The sequence below is a fragment of the Dermacentor albipictus genome, chromosome 1 (genome assembly GCF_038994185.2).
Source record: "Dermacentor albipictus isolate Rhodes 1998 colony chromosome 1, USDA_Dalb.pri_finalv2, whole genome shotgun sequence".
In the NCBI taxonomy this organism is placed as follows: Eukaryota; Metazoa; Arthropoda; class Arachnida; order Ixodida; family Ixodidae; genus Dermacentor; species Dermacentor albipictus.
In genome coordinates, this window is record NC_091821.1 from 189,638,920 (window position 1) to 189,659,337 (window position 20,418).

A 20,418-nucleotide genomic window follows, 5' to 3' on the forward strand; every position below is an offset into this window, starting at 1 on the left:
GAGCAAGATGACAAATCTCAAAGAATTAGGCAGAACACACAGAGCAGGAAGAACAGTAGGAACAAATAAGTTCTCCGCAAAAAATCAGTTGACCGAGTAACCATCCCTCTGTTAACATTTTACGCCGAAAGTGCAAACATGCCCTCTCTCCTTTGTATGAAAGGCGCAAGGAATCGCTCCGGTCAAGCACCTACAAATGTTAAAGAGAATAGTTTCTAGGCTAGTAGGTGCATGATTTATAACTAGAGAACCAGAGCAAACAAAGGACAAGGGACGAGGTAAAGAAGCAGAAAGAGCACCCTTTCTGTTATTTTGCCTTCCTCTGTCTGCAGCAGCTTTCTAGCTATACAGGGTATTTCACCTAAATTGAGCTAAACGCTGAACATACACAAATGCTACACAGCTGGACAGAACCAAGGTGATGTTGTTTGCCGTCGCTTGGAAATACTCACATTATTTTCTGCATTAATCAATTAATTAATTAATAAAGAGTAATGATCTAATTCGGCGGAATGCAGAAAATATTCCGAGTATCTCCAAGCGACGGCAAGCAACATTGCCTTGGTTCTGTGCAGCTGCGTAGCATTTGCATATTTTCAGTGTTTGGCTCAAGTTAGGTGGAACACCCTGTATAAAGAAGAACCTCCGAAGAACTTTCGCACTTCGAAGTGCTTTGACCTGTTCAGCTTGCACATATGCAGCGCTGCATTTCTACACGCGCATAGTCGCGCATTACGTCGGTGTCGTGAAAACAATGAGATTTGTTTGCGTATATTGTAAACGTAAACAACGCGTGCCCCGTATTTCGAAAAAAGAAAGGGCAAGGCGGGGGTGGGTGAGGGAGCTTATTTTAGCGGCTATAATCTACGTGCCAAGTTTCAACAGGTGACAATACGCCGCTAACTGCGCACTTTCCCACGAGGCGACGATAATGCTTTACACCAAAGTGAAACGAGTTTCACGTGGTGATATTCTCTTTACAGCAGGCTCTGTGTTTACGTTTACGTTTAAACGTTGAAGGGTGGAAGGGGGAGGCTCGAAATGCGCCTATCGAGGCATGCTGCTGATAACAGGTGACACAGGGACGTGGAATGCGCACTACAAACCGATAAAGACACGAGTAAGAAGCGTGGGACGGCTGGTGGCATAACAGCGCGCGCTGAAGAATGCATGCATGGATGCGTCAGGAAAGATACAGGAGAGGAGAAGGGTGCAGTGCTGAGCTATTTTGGGGGTATATCTGAAACGTGAAAACAAAGGGTAAAAAAAAAAGGGAAAGACGGCCGATAAACGGTGACGAGGCCGTGGTGTGGTGAGGAGAGCGGCCGGGTGACCACGCAGTCTCTCTCGCACAGTGCACGGCGTATGCGCGGCACATCGCCACTACTCCGACTCAGCTGAGCGCCTCCTGTCTTGTAATTTCCAGACCGCACGAGAACCGCACGATGCCGGGGAAGAGCAACACGGGAGGCTCCAAGGACAACGACCGATGGAAGGTGCGTAAATAGAAGCATGCTGGCTTCAAGAGCCTCAAAACCGCCAAGAGGTGGTGGCCCGCATTCCGCGTGCATGGATCGCGCACATGCACACTTTCGTAGCGCCATCGAAACGGTCTTGACGTCCCATATGAAGGTGTGAGAGAGGTCATATTGGGGCATTGCTGGACTCACTTTCAACGTCCTGGTGCGTGCGAGAAGCGCGCCAACACCCAACTATAGTGTCTCGCAAGAATGAGACTGTGCTCTGTAGCTTCGCAATGAAGCGAAGCCGTGCGCTGCTGTATAATCAAGTCGTTCACCCTTCTGTTGGCGGAACGCAAACAACGCTCACGATGGGCGATAGCCCTGGAAGCGCGCTCCTCCTTAGGTCAAAGGCGCAGGCAGTGAAGCACCGCGCGTCGACGCTGCGCGAAAGAGCCTCACTCTAACTCGTGTGTGTATGCTGTCAGGGCTGGTCGCGAACTTGATGCGACAGTCGCCTTTCTTTTCGTCTCAAGAAAAGCTCGGAAAACGATAGCTCAAATGTCCCGCTATTTGTGTGCGCGACCCCTGTACTCGCACGCGCGTGCCTCGTAGTCTCAGCTGCGTCTGCGGAGCACTATAGCAGCGGTCGGAGCAGTTTCGGATGGCACCGATTGCTTCTAATTCGGTTCACCTGCGGAATAAGCTCATGCTAGGAGTTGCGACGATGGGTTTCCTCTGACACTCCCACAATCACTTGCAAACTTGACGTAATCATGTTTCGTGTGTAGCTCGACAAATGCGACGAAGAGCTCTCTAAAATCATTATTCGCCCGACCAACATTCGATGGTATCTGCGTCTACCAGACACAAATGTCAGTGAGAGCCATTCTCTGCATGGGGGGGGGGGGGGGGATCAACGGGTAGATGTCTATTACCTCTCTTCCCCCCCCCCCCCCCCTCCTTTTAAGGCGCCCACATAATTAATCGGGGTGTAGACGAGCCGTATGTAAAAATGCTGAAAGATATCTATAGCGGCTCCACAGCCACCGTAGTCCTCCATAAAGAAAGCAACAAAATCCAAATAAAGAAAGGCGTCAGGCAGGGAGATACGATCTCCAATTCTATTCACAGCGTGTTTACAGGAGGTATTCAGAGACCTGGATTGGGAAGAATTGGGGATAAGAGTTAATGGAGGATACCTTAGTAACCTGCGATTCGCTGATTATATTGCCTTGCTTAGTAACTCAGGGGACCAATTGCAATGCATACTCACTGACCTGCAGAGGCAAAGCAGGAGGGTGGGTCTAAAAATTAATTTGCAGAAAACTAAACTAATGTTTAACAATCTCGGAAGAGAACAGCAGTTTACGATAGGTAGCGAGGCACTGGAAGTGGTAAGGGAATACATCTACTTAGGACAGGTAGTGACTGCGGATCCGTATCATGAGACTGAAATAACCAGAAGAATAAGAATGGGCTGGGGTGCGTTTAGCAGGCATTCTCAGATCATGAACAAGAGGTTGCCATTATCCCTCAAGAGAAAAGTGTATAACAGCTGTGTCTTACCAGTACTCACGTACGGGGCAGAAACCTGGAGGCTTAGGAAAAGGGCTCTACTTAAATTGAGGACGACGCAACGAGCTGTGGAAAGAATAATGATGGGTGTAACGTTAAGGGATAAGAAGAGAGCAGATTGGGTTAGAGAACAAACGCGAGTTAATGACGTCTTAGTTGAAATCAAGAAAAAGAAATGGGCATGGGCAGGACATGTAAAGAGGAGGGAAGATAAACGATGGTCACTAAAGGTTACGGACTTGATTCCAAGGGAAGGGAAGCGTAGCCGGTGGCGGCAGAAAGTTAGGTGGGCGGATGAGATTCAGAAGTTTGCAGAGACAACATGGCCACAATTAGTACATGACCGGGGTAGTTGGAGAAGTATGGGAGAGGCCTTTGCCCTGCAGTGGGCGTAACCAGGCTGATTATTATTATTATTATTATTATTATTATTATTATTATTATTATTATTATTATTATTATTATTATTATTATTATTAATCCGTATCCATGTAGGATCCTGTCCTCGCGTGTATGTCAGTGCCTTTGCTCTGACATTTGCATTGCTTAGCCCGAAGCTGTGCGATATGGCGCTTTCAACAAAACACGTAAAATCCAATGATATTGCAACCGTATTTCGGTTAGGTATACTGCAGGCGAGCAAATACAGAAAAATTCGGAATATATATATATAAAAAGAATAAACTGAGTCATTGCCGTCTGAAGCAGCACACTCTATATGTAAAGGTATCCAGGATGAAATAGTGATGCCGTCGCCCTGGGGTAAACCGGACGCCATTTAGTCGCTAGCGACGTCACCCCGTAATTTGGAGAAAGCGCGCCATGAGCTCACTCGCGTCTGGGCCGCCACTCTTCCGCTGGCCGCTATGCGCGGCGTTTCCTGCGTGCGCCGCTGCGCGTTGCTCGCTTGAAAAGAAAGGCACTGACAGACACGCATCGTCCCCGTTGCAGGTGAAGGCGATTCCGTTTCCCCCGTCGGCGGAGAGGAGGGACACAGGCAAGTATGCTCGCACTAGGCCTGATGGGATCCCGTGCTATAAGCGCGCGGTGGAGAAGCCATCCTCTGGGCATCCGGGAGAAGCGCGCGCCTGGACGCCTTACTGCTCTTTGCGCAGGCTTCCGGGAATACCACCCCGGCGTGCTGCATCCTCGCTCGGGAGGCAGCAGTCCGACCTCGCCGCAGCCAAGCCAAGGCGGATGGAGTAAGTAGAGCGACATGACGCGCGCGCGTGAGCGATCGCAGTGTTGGCCGAAATTGCGACCGGCCGGGCCAAGCACAGCGCCGCGAACCCAGAATTGGGGTCAGACGCCCACTGCGCCACCGCAGCGGTAGTGCTTACAGTTGTGATTTCACAAAGCGTGAAAGGAAACTATTCCCGCTCCTTGCCGTCCGCGTCGTCCGGGTGCACAAAAAGACCGTCGCATGTCTTAATGACGGTTTGAAGAAGTTGTTCTGGATTCGTCATCTCAGCGGGCGGCACTGATGCGATGCAGGCGGGATAACCCCGCGTCTTCTGTGTCACGAGGCTGGTTACGTGTCCATATTCGGGGTGCGAGGCGCTCGACCGGGGCCTTCGCACAATGAAGGAGTTCGCCGCCCGCAATGTTTCCCAGAAAGCGCGACAACATCCTCACAATGTATTCTTATAATGTATCCTATAGCATCATGTGTACATGCCGAGTACGTTCGTCTGCCGAGTACGCTCGATCACCACGGCTCAGGCATCCAGGCGAGGACATCCTCGTTATGGAGCTCGCGGTATTACTTGAGGACATGCGTTCCTCAAATGTCTTATAAACGTGCATCTGAAGGAAATGACTTCCGTATGAAAAGATAAGAATTCATTGCCTTCATTTAAAGTATATCTGTGGCCCGATGTTGGTAAATTCAAAATGGGACATGCTGAAGCAACCCGTTTTATTTGAAAGCTTTGAAGATAAGCTTAAGCTATATATATTTGTTACACCCCATTCTATGTGTGCGTGTTTTTAACTTTGTATAAGACATGTATCCATGGATTCCCGTCAACACTGAGGCACCGAAGTGAAATAACTTGCCCCGGCTCACGGAGAAGGGCACTGAGACACTTAGCAATGAGGGAGCTCTTGAGCAGCATGGTTCACATCCTGAACAACCACAACTGTAGCGACCTTGTTGTTAGGAAATAAAGCCTGGTACAAATCTGAACGATGTCTGCATGGGATGAACGCGTATTTCTGCAGTTTTCCCACTTGAATAAATCGTTTTCGATGTACTCTAACGATCCTTGAAGTTACTCTGCCTCTTCTGGGTATACTGAGGCCGTTCCGAGGCCGTATCAGTAGGACGGGATCAGAACATGTTGGGTGTCATTCGAAGACATCCTCAAGACGGCACTATAAATTCTCAAAAGTACGTCCTGGCGGTACCGCCAAGGTACACCGGTATGTAGCTGTTCCCGCCAGCCGAATTCTCGGGATCTTCGATCTTCATTGCCATCTCTGCGAAATATACAACAACAACAACAACAACAACAACAACAACAACAACAACAACAACAACAACAACAACAACAACAACAACAACAACAACAACAACAACAACAACAACAACTCGTTCTCATAAGATAAGGTTGACTTCACTCTCTCGAGGCTCATTTACTGTAATGTCCTGTAATATATCGGCTTTGGCTTTTCTGTATAAGCCAGGAATGCATAAAAAACAAGTTTTTAGACACTTTCGTGCTTCAGATCGTTCATTACAGTGACCTACGTGGAGCTGCGGGCAGAATTGAGGTCAAGTGAGCGCTGCTATAAGCCGAAATAGCGATTTGAAGGACCGCTGATGTGGCTTTCGCGTTAACGCTGTTTAGGCGAACATGGCATCAGTCTTCGGGAAACGCAGGTTTCGGAAGGTGGCGTGCACGTGATTGGTCAAAACTGCGCATGACTGTGGCGATGGCTGAAATGAAGCAGCATTATATCGTGAAACAAAATGTGAAAGAAATAGCTGGCTAACTGCTTACTTTGACGTCAAGTATTGGATGCCAGGAAGCAAACAGCGTCAATAAGTGTTCGCGTTCCACTGTACAAAAAAAAAAGTTTTTTTAGTCGTCGAGTTAGACAGCTTTGCTTGATGGAACGAATTGGATGATACACCCAGTGCACAGAACGAAAAGGTTTGCGAATTCGGACGTTGATTTTTCTCGTTATATTCCTCAGAACGCACCTGCCTGCGTGGAAGGCTCTTGCGACCGCAAAAGCTTCCTGCGACAGGCGAGTGCCCGCTATGGCAAGTTCCCTGTCCAGCCGTGAAATTACTCCTTTTCAGAAGCGGAATTCACAAAGTGATTCGTTCATCAGTGCTGCTTGCCGTTCGCTGTCCGTCTTTACAAATAATAAGTCCAACATCACGATTCGCTGGCATTTGCTGTAACCTATAGGAACGTTTTGTGAATACCATCCCTTGTCCGGTATACTGGGACTATTCATAATGTAAAGTTTGACGAAAACTCGTCAGGCGAGGGTGACACCATGATCTTGAATTGTAGCGCGAAGTGACACAGAGAGACTAGAAGCAGACAGGACGAGCGCTATCCTTAGATACATTGTCAAATAAACCAGCACTCGCCTAAGGTTCAAAAGGAAATAAAACATATATTTACGTCCCCGCGCAAGGGATCAGTGAGGCACTGGCAAGGGTTTTTGGCACATACGGCGTAAAAAGTCGCGCACGTGCGAGCAAACAAACTAAGGCAGAATCTCGTACGCGTGAAAGGCCCTTTGGAAAAGTCAAGGTTTCCAGGGGTCACCTACAAGACACCGCGCAAGAGATGTGATGCATTTTACATAGGTGAAACTGGACATTTTAAAAGGATTCAGCAGCACCAGAGCGATGTCAGGATAGGCTATGCAAGTTCGAGTGCCTGTGCGGATTATCACGTGACTACTAACCACATCGTCGATTGAGATGCTGCGAGCATAATCGCGACAGAAAAGCGCCTACCTTCAAGACTACTCTTAGAATATTTACACATTCAAACGACTAGAAACGCGATTAACCGCACACGGGGTAATCTCCCTAAGATATACATGCGTAACTCTGCGCCACCTAAAGCATAAATAATTGCCCCCTCCTGCGCTCATCTTCATTATGAACGAGCGAGCCGCAGCGGTTTCGAAACGTCATTATACAGGTATGTTTTATTTCCTTTTGAACCTTAGGCGAGTACCAGTTTATCTGACAACAGGAACTATTCTATTCGCTAGATTCTATTCCTTTTGTATCATCCCCCTTTCATGAATGACCGGCTGATCGCGGTAGCGGAGCGCCGCTCGGACCTCTGGCGAAGCGCGAAAAGGAAAAGAACTGGAACAGGACCGTTACGTTATACCGGCCGCTTTATTTTATCCTTCAGCGGCCGAATTCACGAAGCTTGTCGTTCGCAAGTTCATTGGCCGGCCGCCTTCGCTACGATGCTGCATCACCTATCCCGATTGGCCGGAGCCTATTCTTACGAAAACCCCTCGTACGAACTATACTGTGAAATCGGCCTCGTGGGCTCGCATTCAGGAGGCTTATCTCGCAGAAGTGAGTGACTGCCCACGACTAGCCATCGTCTCGACAGTCCCTTTGACGACTGAATGATGCCAGAACACCCGCCGAAGACGAAACGCTGTTACAGGGAAAGTTTGTCAATACAGGCGCAGTTCCGCCGAACGGATATACAGCCGACCTCAAAGGTATACCACGAGCACCAAATTCGCAATAAATGTTAAATTTCCTCGCGACTTCTTCGCTCATCCTGGAATTTAGGTAAGCGATGTAGTGTTCGTAAGTGGCAGTATTTAGAGGCGTGCGAATGGTAGTTTTTGAGACCGAATCGAACAAAAGTCTTATAGTGACAGAAGCGGATGTAATCGAAAATCATCGAATATTCTTCTTATAGTTTGCGAATAATGTGCATCCTTCTCATCATTTATATCAAACCGCAAACGGCCATAACTCCCCACTTCGAAGCGTAACTTCCGGTGTACCTCAAGGTTCAGTACACGGGCCTCTTTTGTTTCTCATTTATATTAACGACCTCCCTTCCTCACTATCATCTAGCATTCACTTATTTGCTGATGACTGTGTTATCTTTCGTGAAATAACTAATGCAGAGGATGCTAGCCACCTTCAGTCTGATCTAATTAGTGTAGCAAACTGGTGCAAACACTGGCCTATGGAACTAAACGTTGGCAAATGTAAGGTGATGCGTGTATCCCGAATAACTAACAGCATGCATGCATATTACCTAAACAACGTTCCCTTGGAATTAGTTCACTCTTATAAATACCTAGGTGTGCATATCTCTGATAATTTATTTTTTAATACTCATACCGACTACGTAATCCGCAATGCTAACCGCATGTTTGGCTTAACTTTAACGCCGTAACTTTTCAACCGCCTCTTCATCCCTAAAAATACTACTTTATACTACCCTTATACGTCCGAAACTTGAATATGCATGCGCTGTTTGGGATCCTGACATTGTCAAACTAATTAATTTCTTAGAACTTGTGCAAAATAGTTCAGTTCGTTTCATCTTACCTAGGTACAACAGGACTTCAAGTGTGTCTGCCATGGATACCAACCTTGAGCTTACCTCACTTTCTTCTCGTCGTAAAATCGCACGTTTAGTTCTTTTTCATAAATTATACCATCATTCAACACTCTGCAAAGATTTCATTTTTCAGCCACGATAGTTATCGCCTCGAATCGACCACCGTTATAAAGTTTGTCTTGAGTCATGTCACACTAAAACTTTTTCGCAGTCATTTTTTCTGCGGTCATCCGCGGAATGGAACCATCTTCCTGGTGAAGTCGTATCCATTTACGATAACCAAAGATTTCGAGCAATTCTATCTAACGTTCTGTAATTGAAGCATTTTTTGTTGTTGTTTACTGTATGGTTGTAACCTAAGTATTTTTGTATTTACCGCTTTACCATCCTAGTTTGCTACCAATTTATCATGACGCTGTAAACACTAGCTAAAACTGCATAATCAGACGCCTTTGTACTTAAATGCTCTAACTGCTTATATTTGTTTATTTTTCTCATTTGCCGTAACCCTCTCCCCTCCGTAATGCCTCTGGCCATGAGGGTAACAAATTAATTGATCAATTAATTAATTAATTAATTAATACACAATTTTCACATATACTATTATTAATTCACAGCGTTGGAAAGTTTCTGTCCTTACACTACACATTATAAAGCATGCTTTATTGAAAACACGAAATGAGCATTATAGAACAGCTAACTAAGCAGTTTGTTATCAAATTCGGGACTCTTCGAAGCATGCGCGGTCATGCATTGTCATATAAAGTTTACAAGGGCAGGTCTAATCGTTTTCGCCAATCAATGCATGTGTATATCTTCGCGACAAAATCAGGGCTGCACTGATGGCAGTGCGAAAAAAAGAGCGCTTTTTCTCAAGTTCATACAGTCACTGCAGATGGTGCCGCTATTTTATAAACTATGTTGCAATGAAACGTATTAATATTCAAACCGCCCGCCACGGTGGCTTAGTGGCTATGGCTCGGCTCTACTGAGATCGAGGTCGCGAGCACGAATTTCGGCCTCGGAAGCAGCGAAATGCAAAAGCGTTCGTGTACTTAGATTTAGCTGCACGTTAGGAAACCCCAGAAGGCAAAACTAATCCGGAGTCCCCCACTACGGCGTGCCTCATAATCAGATCGGGTTCATGGCATGTAAAGCCTCGGAATGTAATTAATTAATCATCACTCGAACAATTAGTTAATTAGTCAACTAACGTATTAATATTTCATCCAGTAAGAGGACAGACGTGATCCATCATCAAATACAGTCGATTACCTCTACAACCAAGTGTTTGGGGCCTCCGAATCATTCGCTTTGTCACTTCGTTGTCAAGGGGCCCTATAACGTAAAACTATTCCAATGTGTTTCTATTCCAATCTCCTGACGTCAAATTTGCGTAACTACCGACGCAAGCACTGGGCGGTCACCCACAGGGTTGTCTGTACAGACCGATCAAACACTCTCCTCCTTCATAGGAGGTCACTTTTGTTGGCTTGAAAAACGAATAACATTGCCTACACTGAGTGGCTTGTCGTATCTAATTGGCTGACAAGAGGCAAGGAGAACGCTCAAGTGGAGAGGGATCCGCTGGTGCAGAGCCTGTGCACTGAAAATCGATGACTGGATGAATAGGGTGGTGCCGGCGTCTGCGATTCGTCGGCTTTCCCTTACTTAGCTTCTGGTGGCTGGTCGAAAATCGCGACGGCATGCAACGGAAGCTTAAGAATGACGCTAAAACTGACCCTCAGCAAAGAAGAGTTGGCAGAATGAGGTGGTAAACGTGCCGAAAGTGCTCGAAAACGTTACACGGCCACGCAAGAAGTTTTATTATACGCAAATACACCCATGCTCTCCGGCAGGTGCGAGTAGCCAGCGTCTCAGCGATCGGCGGCAGCCATCTTTTATTCCCTTCAGAACGGGGCAGCCTGCGGCTATTCCGAAGAAAATTCAGTTTTGTTCGGCATAGTAATGCATCTTTATCGCGTACACGTCACTTTGACGCAGTGAGTTTGTGCGGTTTTGTGACGTCGCGTGACAGGCAGGTGAAGTGGGTGCAGCCCGAAAACTTTTTACCAATAGCCGAGGGCTAATGGCGAAAAGAGTTCGAATCAGAAATAACTGTTTTTCTTTTTTTCTTTCAGATCATGCATAATCAGTATGTACACATCATATCAAATGGGGAGCTATCGCGGTTTTCATGACGTCGCGTGACAGACAGGTGAAGTGGGGGTGGTCGAAAAAAGTTTTTGACCAATCGTGGAGGGCTGATAACAGAATTGGAATAGAAAAGTTTGGAATAGTTTTACGTTACGGCGCCCAAGGTCGCACACCGCACAGTTCGCAATAAAAAAACGGGACAGAATTATTCCTCCGTTATAGAGGTCATTTCGTTGCAGAGGCGTACTTTGTAGAGGCGCACGACAGTTGTACAAAATAGTACCCACTGTCGAATGGGGTGTCTAAACAACATATTATTGCGACTGATTGTGTTCAGCAGGGAAAGTTTGCCTGTCTGAACAACGCAGAGTGCTCTCCCTTGTTATATCCACTGTGAATGGGATGACAAGTAATCATCTTTTGCTTCAATTTCATGTTGGACGTCTACAGTCGAAAAAAATTCGAAAATTCGAAAGGTATCCGTATTTGTGAGTCCCGTATTTGATTCGGGACCTAACCGAATAAGGGCAAGATTTTATTCGTTATACGACTGTTTCGAATATTCGCACAGACCTAGAAGTATTCATTTTATATTTTGTTCCGAGGGCGGGTGTATTAGCTGCGATATAAGTTTCGTTTTATGGTTTCGTTGCACGATTTGAGAGGCTAGTTGGTTCGAAATGCTCAAGTAGCAGCACTGACAGGACAAATGACAAAAGAACGTAAAACGATTGTGGCGTCAGAGTTACATTATTTTGTTCCTGTGCTGCTGTCTTAATATATTTGCTTGTTCTTTCTCGCAGTCTGTGCTCCGCGAGAATGATTGTCGTTCGGACTGCGCACGTCTGGCTAATCATGTTTGTTTATGCTTGCGATATTTACTTATGCGAAAATTTAGTCAGCAGCCTGTCCTGTCGGTCCGACCTACTCTAATGTGTTTGTCTTTTGCCCTCCATAAGGGTACAATGAAAACTTCCGTAAAGTAGTGCGGTCAGGAGTGCACTGTTGTGGCCAAGAACCCCTTAGAGGTCTGTAGCTTTGTGTTTTGTTAACCGATAATCGCTGACTTTTGACATCTCCCCTGTATGAATGGCACCGAAGAAAAGAGAATGTAAGGGTGAAGACTGAGAGACCTACTGCAGTTCCTACTGCAAATAATCGCCACAAAAGAGGAAGTTCAATTTAGTGTGTACTTGCGTCACAAAAGCCACGTGGAACTCTTGGTGAATTCGAGTATATTCATGTACGCTTCCACCACATTTTGTGCTGCAGGTTATCACAGGGCGTTATTTATGGACGTGTTTGTTTGCCTGTTATCAGCATGTTATATTTATGGACTAACAATAAACTAACCCTGTTTATTCAACCATATGTTAAAGCGTCACTTATTTCTTCGTCCGTAAATGATACACTGATGAAAGTTGCATAAATAGCCTGGAGCAGTTTGAGCAGCGCCCTCTCGCATGACGTCAGCTGTATGGGGGGCTCCGCGGTCAAGACGCACGCGTGCTCGCTATACAGGGTGTCCCACGTAATTTTAGCCAAATACTGAAAATATGCAAATGCTACGTAGCTGGACAGAAACAAGGTAATGTTGTTTTCCATCGCTTGGAGATACTCAGATTATTTTCTGCATTCCGCTTAATTCGATAATTAGTCTTAATTAATTAATCAACTTATCGAATGTTATAGCTAGATGAAAAGCGTCGATGAGAAAATTGTAGCCCGACATGAAAAACTCCCGATGCAACTTTCTGTTGCTCAATGCGTGCTACATGACAGTTTTTCCGAGCGTGAAAGAAGCCCGCTAATACACGCAGAGTGCCTCGAGCTGCGGGTCGCGTTTACAAGCAGTGCTTGTAAAAAATGCAATCTATCGTCGCGACGAAGAAAGTGACCCGCAACTTATACAACACCAGTCAGAACCTTGCCCCTTCAGACACAGCGATATCCAAATGGGGCGTCCGTGTCCACTGCCTCACCGCGCGGGCAGCCAGCGGCGGAGCGTAAACAAACTCGACCGCACTCAGGGAGCAAAGGCCCCCAGATTTTCTCTCTCGCACCCGCTCTTGCTCGCACAGAAACATCGAGCACCGAGAGAAACGCCACGCCCCGCTGTACCTACTAGCAATTGTAAAAATGCTACCCAAGCCGCTGTATCTTGAAAGCCATCTGTGCATGGGACAAAGTCCACCGCGCGCTGTCTTTCCGCGGCTTAGTTCGCGTTGATGCGAGACGCAGCACGAAAGTCAGTTCGCTCGCTGCTGCTGCCCGCGCTTCCTCAATGCAGCGTTTTGATAGTGAATTCCCGCGGTCATCGAGTGATATGTGTCCATGTTTGTTTGTGCGCGCGTGACACCATGCTTGTTAATTTAGTTAGTATGCCTATGTTTACAAGCTTATACGGCCGATAAAACTATATTATTCTTACTTCGTATAGCTGTCGGCTAATTTGCTATCGCAATCGATGCTCCGCCTTTCGGACAAAACTGCGACTTTTTTTTTCACTCACAGTGTGGTGCTTTACAATTGATGTGAAGTTTTCCAAAAGTGCATTAAACAGAAGAAATTGTTACATCATGCAAAGCAAAATTAACGTTGATCTTCGCAATGAAAAGTGATTATTACGAGATTGCTTTGCAAGAAGCATGCTTGACGACTGCAAAATAGGATGAAGATCGGTGTAGGTATCCTGCTCACGAGTAAGCGCTTGTCAGTAAAATTTGAGATTTTCTGCGTCAAACATAGGTTTGATTATAGTAGTATATCTCTGAATGGAGTGGAATTATGAGCTAAATGTATAATATATAAATGCAGTACTAGTCGATGCGTCACTTTTTACTTGAGCCGTGAGATGTATAGCTTCTACAAGCATATAGGGTGTCCCGGATAATGTTAGTCATGCTCTTAAAAAAAAAAGAAGGAAAGAAAAGATAAAAGAAAGGAGGCTCAGCCCCATTTGACATCTACGTAAAGTGAAGCATTCTAGGTGTCATTGGCTGATGAACCATGTGTGTGTGCATATGAAGTGTGGTTTTCGAGGTATAAATATTAGTATTAAATAGCAGCATGTTATACGAAGAAAATGTTTCATTTGCAGTGAATTATAGACGCGATAGATATTATATACACATATTTACACGCTGCGCATCATACGTATAGTATTTGTTTAAATTTTCAGTGGTAATCGATAGCGTCGTGTTGCACTCGTGGCGTTTCCGATGCGTCGGTTTTCTCTAGTGTGGCAACTGCGGATCGAAACACGCCATGCGTCTCAACGCGCAGGCTTGCCCGCGAGAAAGCGTGTTCTATATGCCGCTTGTCGAAGCATGTATTCGTGGCGTTCGGCGTTGAGAGGCGCACGAAAAAGTGTGGAATTCGGCAAGAAAGCTTCGCCGTAAGAATCACGGGGCAAGATACGATTTTAAGGCCTTCGGTGTGCGGTAGTCAGACCCCCGACGAACAAACAACGTAGGTCTTATAATTGTATCTTGCACCGTGTTTAAATTTTTTTTTTTTTTCGTTGAACACTTGGCTAACTTCAGCTGGGACATACGGCATAGAGGTAGATCTATAGCTATACGTATACACTTCGGTTCCACAGCAGCGTAGCTGCTATTCTTTTAAATCATTCGCCGGGGTGTTTTGCGTCATGAAATCGCGGTTGGACTCATTGGCAGTAGTTAATTAATATGACATTTGCTGGCCTAATAATACCAATTTTTATAAACAAACGCTTTAAAGAAATATTCGAGTGATCGGAGCGCGCAATGCTACGCCCGCGTGGATAGACAGCCGCAGCAAACGAAGATGCGATTGCGGCCGCACCATTTGTATAGCTGGACAGAACCAAGGTAATTTTGTTTGCCGTCGCTCGGAGATACTCAGATTATTTTTTCCTTCCGCCTAATTTGATAATTAGTCTTAATTAATCAATGAGCTTCTCAACTTCTTAATAATTAACTAATTTCTTTCACGTTCGGAAAAACACTTTTATGTAGCACGTATTGAGGTACAGAAAGCTGTATCGGGAGTTTTTCACGTCGCTCTACGCTTTTCATCTAATTATAATAGTGGGGAAGTTGATTAATTACTTAAGACAAATGATCTAATTAGGCGGAATGAAAAAAATACTTTGAGTAGCTCCAAGCGACGGCAAACAACATTATCTTTGTTCTGTCCAGCTACGTGGCATTTGCATATTTTAAAACTCTGGCTAAAGTTAGCTGGTATACCCTATACATATTAAATTATGGAGTTTTACGTGCCAAAACCACGATCTGATTATGAGACACGCCGTACTGGGGGACTCATGAAATTTCGACCACCTGGGTATCTTTAAAGCGCACCTAAATCTAAGGACACGGGTGTTTTCGCATTTCGCCCCCATCGAAATGCGGCCGCGCCCAACGCCATATAGCTACTAAGCAACCGCGGCGGGTCACTATATATATATATATATATATATATATATATATATATATATATATATATATATATATATATATATATATATAGTGTCTTACGCTAAAAGCATATTTACTTGCTAACCTTTCGGCCCGTCCCACTATGACGTGCCTCATAATCAGATCGTGGTTTTGGCACGTAAAACCCCATAATTTAAATTCGTGACTTAACACTGCCGTGCCGGCGCTGCGACTTGCGCGCGAAATTCGAAATGGGAAACTTTAGCCACCATTTTACCAATTGTTAATGAAGTTTCTTGCCAAATAAATACGAACAGAGTCTTGAAAGAATAGTTATTGATTCTAAACGTACTTAGGCGTTGCTCTTTCGTGTCTCCTTAATACACAGGTACGGCTGAATCTAACGCCAATTGATTGCGCTATTATAGCGACTGAAGAACAGTCGTTTCTTTGTGTTCTCGTGAAACGAATCAATGGCTGCTGCAATGGATTACATTTACACTCCAGCATTGGCAGCAAAATTTTTCATTTGTCATGCGTCCATCTAATGCCCAGTGGCAGTATAACCTATAGAGCGGTAACTGACGGCCGACACAGATGGGAAGGCCAAAAACAATGAACTTAAAAGTTCTCTCGCACACAAATTGAGTCAGTGACAGGAAATGGTTAATGGATCTCTACAAAAGATTTCTACGATCGCGTTTAGACTTCGGGGCTGTGGTTTATCAGCCTGCTACACCGAGTGCCCTAAAATGCTTGATCTTTTTCACCAATCAGGCGATCCGCTGGACACGGGAGCTTTAGAACTAGGCCTGTACAAAGTCTCTACGCGGATTAAGGCTTGCGTTGGGCTAGTTGAAATATCATACTTATGTTTAAGAAGCAGCGCTGCAAAGTTGAACACAGAGACGAGAACGGCACGTACGACGCGCACGTGCTGTTCTGTACGAAGCGCACATACGTGCTGTTCTCGTCTCTGTGTTCAACTTTGCAGCGCTGCTTCTTAAACATAAGTGCTCTACGTAGAGCCGAATCAGTGGTCGCTCAATCTGCAAAGAACGTACATCAGCTTCCCACATATCCTTAATGTGTATTCTAACCGTGTGTATTCTAACCCCTAGAAATTAAAGTTTGAAAAGCCAATAATAGTTACAAACCCGTTAATCGTTCGTCCTGCAGTGGACATAAAATAGGCCGATGATGATGATGAATCGTTTTAAAGCCTTTGATGTCTGTAAAAGCTAAAAAATGCTGTAATTATTGAACTTTGTTGCCTTTTGTGCGCTATTTATGCATCTAATCGACATATCATAATATGCTAGGTTCCTGGGCATAGAGGAATTGAAGGTAATGTGCTTGCCGACGCAATCGCCACATCAAATGCATCGCAATGCTATTAATCCTACCGCTTCTGTCCCTGCCACCGATCTGAAGCCTTTCCTACAAAAGAAACCGAGAGGCCACTGACAACGCCTGTGGGACGCTGAAACGAATCGTAAGCTTCACGTAATTAAGCTGCAATTAGGCTTCTAGCCTTCCACAACGAAAGCACAGCGAATTGATGTCCTATTCTGTCTACTCAGGATAGGAGACACGTATGACATCCGTAATTAATAATCTGCTGACTGGTAATGAAGCTACAACCTCTGGTAGATATGCGGTGAGAGGCTGACCGTCCTCCTGTAATGTCGGGAAGCAGAAGCTGAGAGAACGGAACACTTTTCTGTAGCATACTGCCAGCATTTGTACTTCTCCATTCGGTAATGTTTCTTGGTGCAGAACCGTTTGTTGACACCAAAGCAGTTATAGGTTTCTTGAATGGCGTTTTGTTACCCAATAAATTTGTAGCACAACCTCTCGCCGGAGGATGCTGCTGCAATAGTAGTGTTTTGTCTGGCACGTGCCTCCATACGTATGGTCCAGTCCCTTGGGTTTCAAGGGCTCTGTTAAGGAGGCAGTAGTGCTTCTCTGAAATATTATAGTAGATCATATCATCCTTCTACAGTGTCTCTTTCGTCTTTATAGTACACCTCATTTGTCACAGGCGTTATCTGATTACATATACATTGTACGCACTTGAATGAGACTGTTTTTGGAGCCCCTTTATAGTCACGTCACATTTACTCCTCGTAATTCATCATTACATTTCGAACTCATTAACACTAATCTGGCGCTCTTTGGACATAAAACACCAAGTATACCATCATCGTGGGAAGGCTGCTCACTTAAAGTACGTTAAATTATTAGGCAGGTTGGCAGATTACACTTCTGGAATAGCAAACGAAAATCCTATACTGATAGCATGAAGCTTGCTGTGCCAGAAAACGACGTAAGGATAAAAAAATAGATGTCGACATCACCTTCAAATCCAGAAGCTGCTCCATGTGGCGTCACAAATTACAAAAATATATATCGTCGAGGCTTGTCAGTCGTCGAATATCAAAGACAAAAAGTTGCGCGGTCGGCCCTCGAAAGGAAGTGATAACTCAACCTGGCAACTTCTGTAGATTTTTCCAGTGCGAAAACGCGAAATCCTCGAAAATTCGTGACGCCACACAGTCGCGTCACTGCTACGTGTCGAAGTTTGGGCTCGAAAGTACAATAAGTTCGGCCTTCATTTTACTGCTTAATACGTCGCCTCTTATCTGCCGGACAAAGAGTACAGCCTGATATCATTGTCTTCCTTTAGTGTCTCTCTTAGAGCTTGACAGTGCCGAAAACGACAAGAGCCCACACTTGCGATAAACGCAGCACCTGCGATAACTGCTGAGTGTCCAAGTAGGAGAAGTGTCCTTGTCCTTGTTTGAAGCAACACTGATAGAAAGGCGGCGCAAGTGTGATATAGCCCATAGAAGAGTGGGTTTTAAGTTTAGGCCGTTTAGAGGGATTATCTGCGCCTGCATGGCAGAGGAGCATGATCTTGTTGCGCAGCAATCGAAACGCCCCTACCTGCAGGCGGGAGCGGTTCGATTGCCGCCTTGCATTGATAGTTTCGCTGCGACTAGGACTTCAGGTATTTGCTAGTTCGTTGCCAATCGTGGTTCTACATCAAGCATCCTACTAAAAGGCGTTGGGGGGTAAGGGGCCAAATGCACAGAGACAATGGTTATCACTTTTCCCTCACACGTTGCACGTGAAGCCTCTGCGAGAAGTATCAGACCAAGCGCCCGGGCGGTTAGCCGGAAAGTTGTACTATAGTGTGCCGACCTTTAGCTGTCATAATCGATGTACACACGTGGCTGACAGGGGTCTTCATCGATAAATGCATAGCTCTGTATGGCAGAGTTCTTCTCAGATCCTTCTAGTGATTCCGTTGGAAAGCACTTACGCGCTCCTGCATGGTGAGAAACGTGTGCGCTGCAAAATGGTGCACGCCATTGCAACTAGAGAAACGCCCAAGTTCCGTCTCGCTGGCGCTCCACATGAGTTGCACGGAGCGTGCAGGATGTGGTGAGAACACTTGCCGAGTTGTTCATCGACACAAACGACCCTGTCATTTGAAACGCGCGCTGGCTACAATATCGTATAGTGAGAGTCAGTAACCGAAAGATGGTGATGTCTCAAGAGGGGTCTGAGCCCTCTCAAGCACAGAAGCCGCCCCATGTCAGTGCAAAGTCAGCGCGTGGCGTGGCGATCGACACGTGGTTTCGTATGTGTCTGTGACATTCGTCGGCAGCGTGGAAGAACTAAAGTACTAATCGAGGAAAGGCGCGCACTGCGCTACCGCAGAAACATGTGCGGCCATCCGATGGTGGTTATTCTTGCAAATTTCAACCTCGCGGAGCTTCGTGACGGCCTTCAGCCACAGGTGCTTTGACGCATGTGAACAGCGCTTTGGCGTCAGGACGCTGTGGCGACCGCGCCAGCTCGGACAACGTTATGAGCAGGCGCTCGCTCCCACATTTCCCTGGATCTGCTGCATTGACTCCTTCCGCGTCCACTAATTGGCTACCGATTACACAAGTGCTAGGTAGCACGTAAGGCACACCACTTTACGTGACATATAGCAACCACATTTCAAAGCAATTAACCAAGCCTTATATAGCCTTTCCGCTGGCCTTTGCGCCATATAGGCGTTCATCAGACAGACGCTTCTGCACCCCTCGAAGCAGCATCCGCTTGCAGGGCAGCGTATGCGTCTCACGTCCCGACCGTGCCGTCGTTCGCCCATATCGGGCCGAGCTGCGAGGTCACCTATTCATGGCGCTGATCCAACTTCCATGGCCTGTTTGAGCATACATATGCCCGTGTTACACGTGCAGACCCGACAACCATACAAATGAGTTATACGGAAATCTGCATGGTAGAGCAGATTCATGAACGGAAAAGGCGGCCAGCTACCTGATTAAAGCGCGAATTATCAGTTACCCCTTGCTTCCTCGCAACGGAAACATGGTACTTGAAGGGGGAAAAAAATAAGCGTCTTTGTCGGAGGATCAAACCTAGGACCTACAGCAGGCGGTTGTCGCCGCGGGTTCGATCCCAGAACCACCCGAAAAAGGTGCAGCCGAATGATCGTACGTGTGTATTCGGCAGGGTGTATTCATTCAGTACACCCCATTAATATGGCTTTGCCATATTGGGATGTTAATGGGATCCATAATATGGCTTTGCCATCAGGGGCAGCTCAAAAGAAGGGCGAGAGGGGACGACTGATCTAATTTCCTGCTGCACCCCCATCACCCCCCTTTCCACCACGTAGTGCCAAGTGGTGGAATGCCCTTGCGCACACCCAACAAAAATGTATAGTCTTGTTCCCAGTGATCGGGATGACATCCTTTCGACAAACGCTGCTAGGATATGGATATCCATGGGATGTGCTGAATTCGTCTAGCGGCCGTCGCTCACACGATCGTTTTTCCGCACTTTCCGCGCGGACATCCACTGCATGTGCGGGAGGGAAATCGTGAGGAGATGCTGCGTACTGTGCACGGACGTATCAGCGCCTTTTAAACTGCGTTTGCTATAAATGAACATCACATTCGCAGCAGATGCAATGTTCGAGCAGAAGGCCCACGCAGCAAGATCGGATGTGTGCACGCGATGCACGAGGAATTGCAGTGTAATCCACTTTCTTTTAGGCCTTCACTCAGGCACAAGTGGCATGTTGAACTAACTAGAGTTGTAAAAGTGAATTACCTCAGAAAATATGCAAAGTACGATGCGCAGATGTGCTGCAGACATAGCTTCGGAATATAATTTAAAATAATA

At 46.0% G+C, this 20,418-nt stretch overlaps 1 long non-coding RNA gene across 1 annotated transcript in view; it reads left to right on the plus strand.

Moving 5' to 3' along the window:
* The window catches only part of LOC135898043 (uncharacterized), a 49,839-nt gene that overhangs the window by 15,050 nt on the left and 14,371 nt on the right, over positions 1 to 20,418 (plus strand). The window contains exons 2-4 of the long non-coding RNA XR_010563245.2: positions 1,427 to 1,496; positions 3,990 to 4,035; positions 4,154 to 4,240. This is a non-coding gene — a long non-coding RNA (uncharacterized lncRNA). The remainder of the gene's footprint in view (positions 1 to 1,426; positions 1,497 to 3,989; positions 4,036 to 4,153; positions 4,241 to 20,418) is intronic.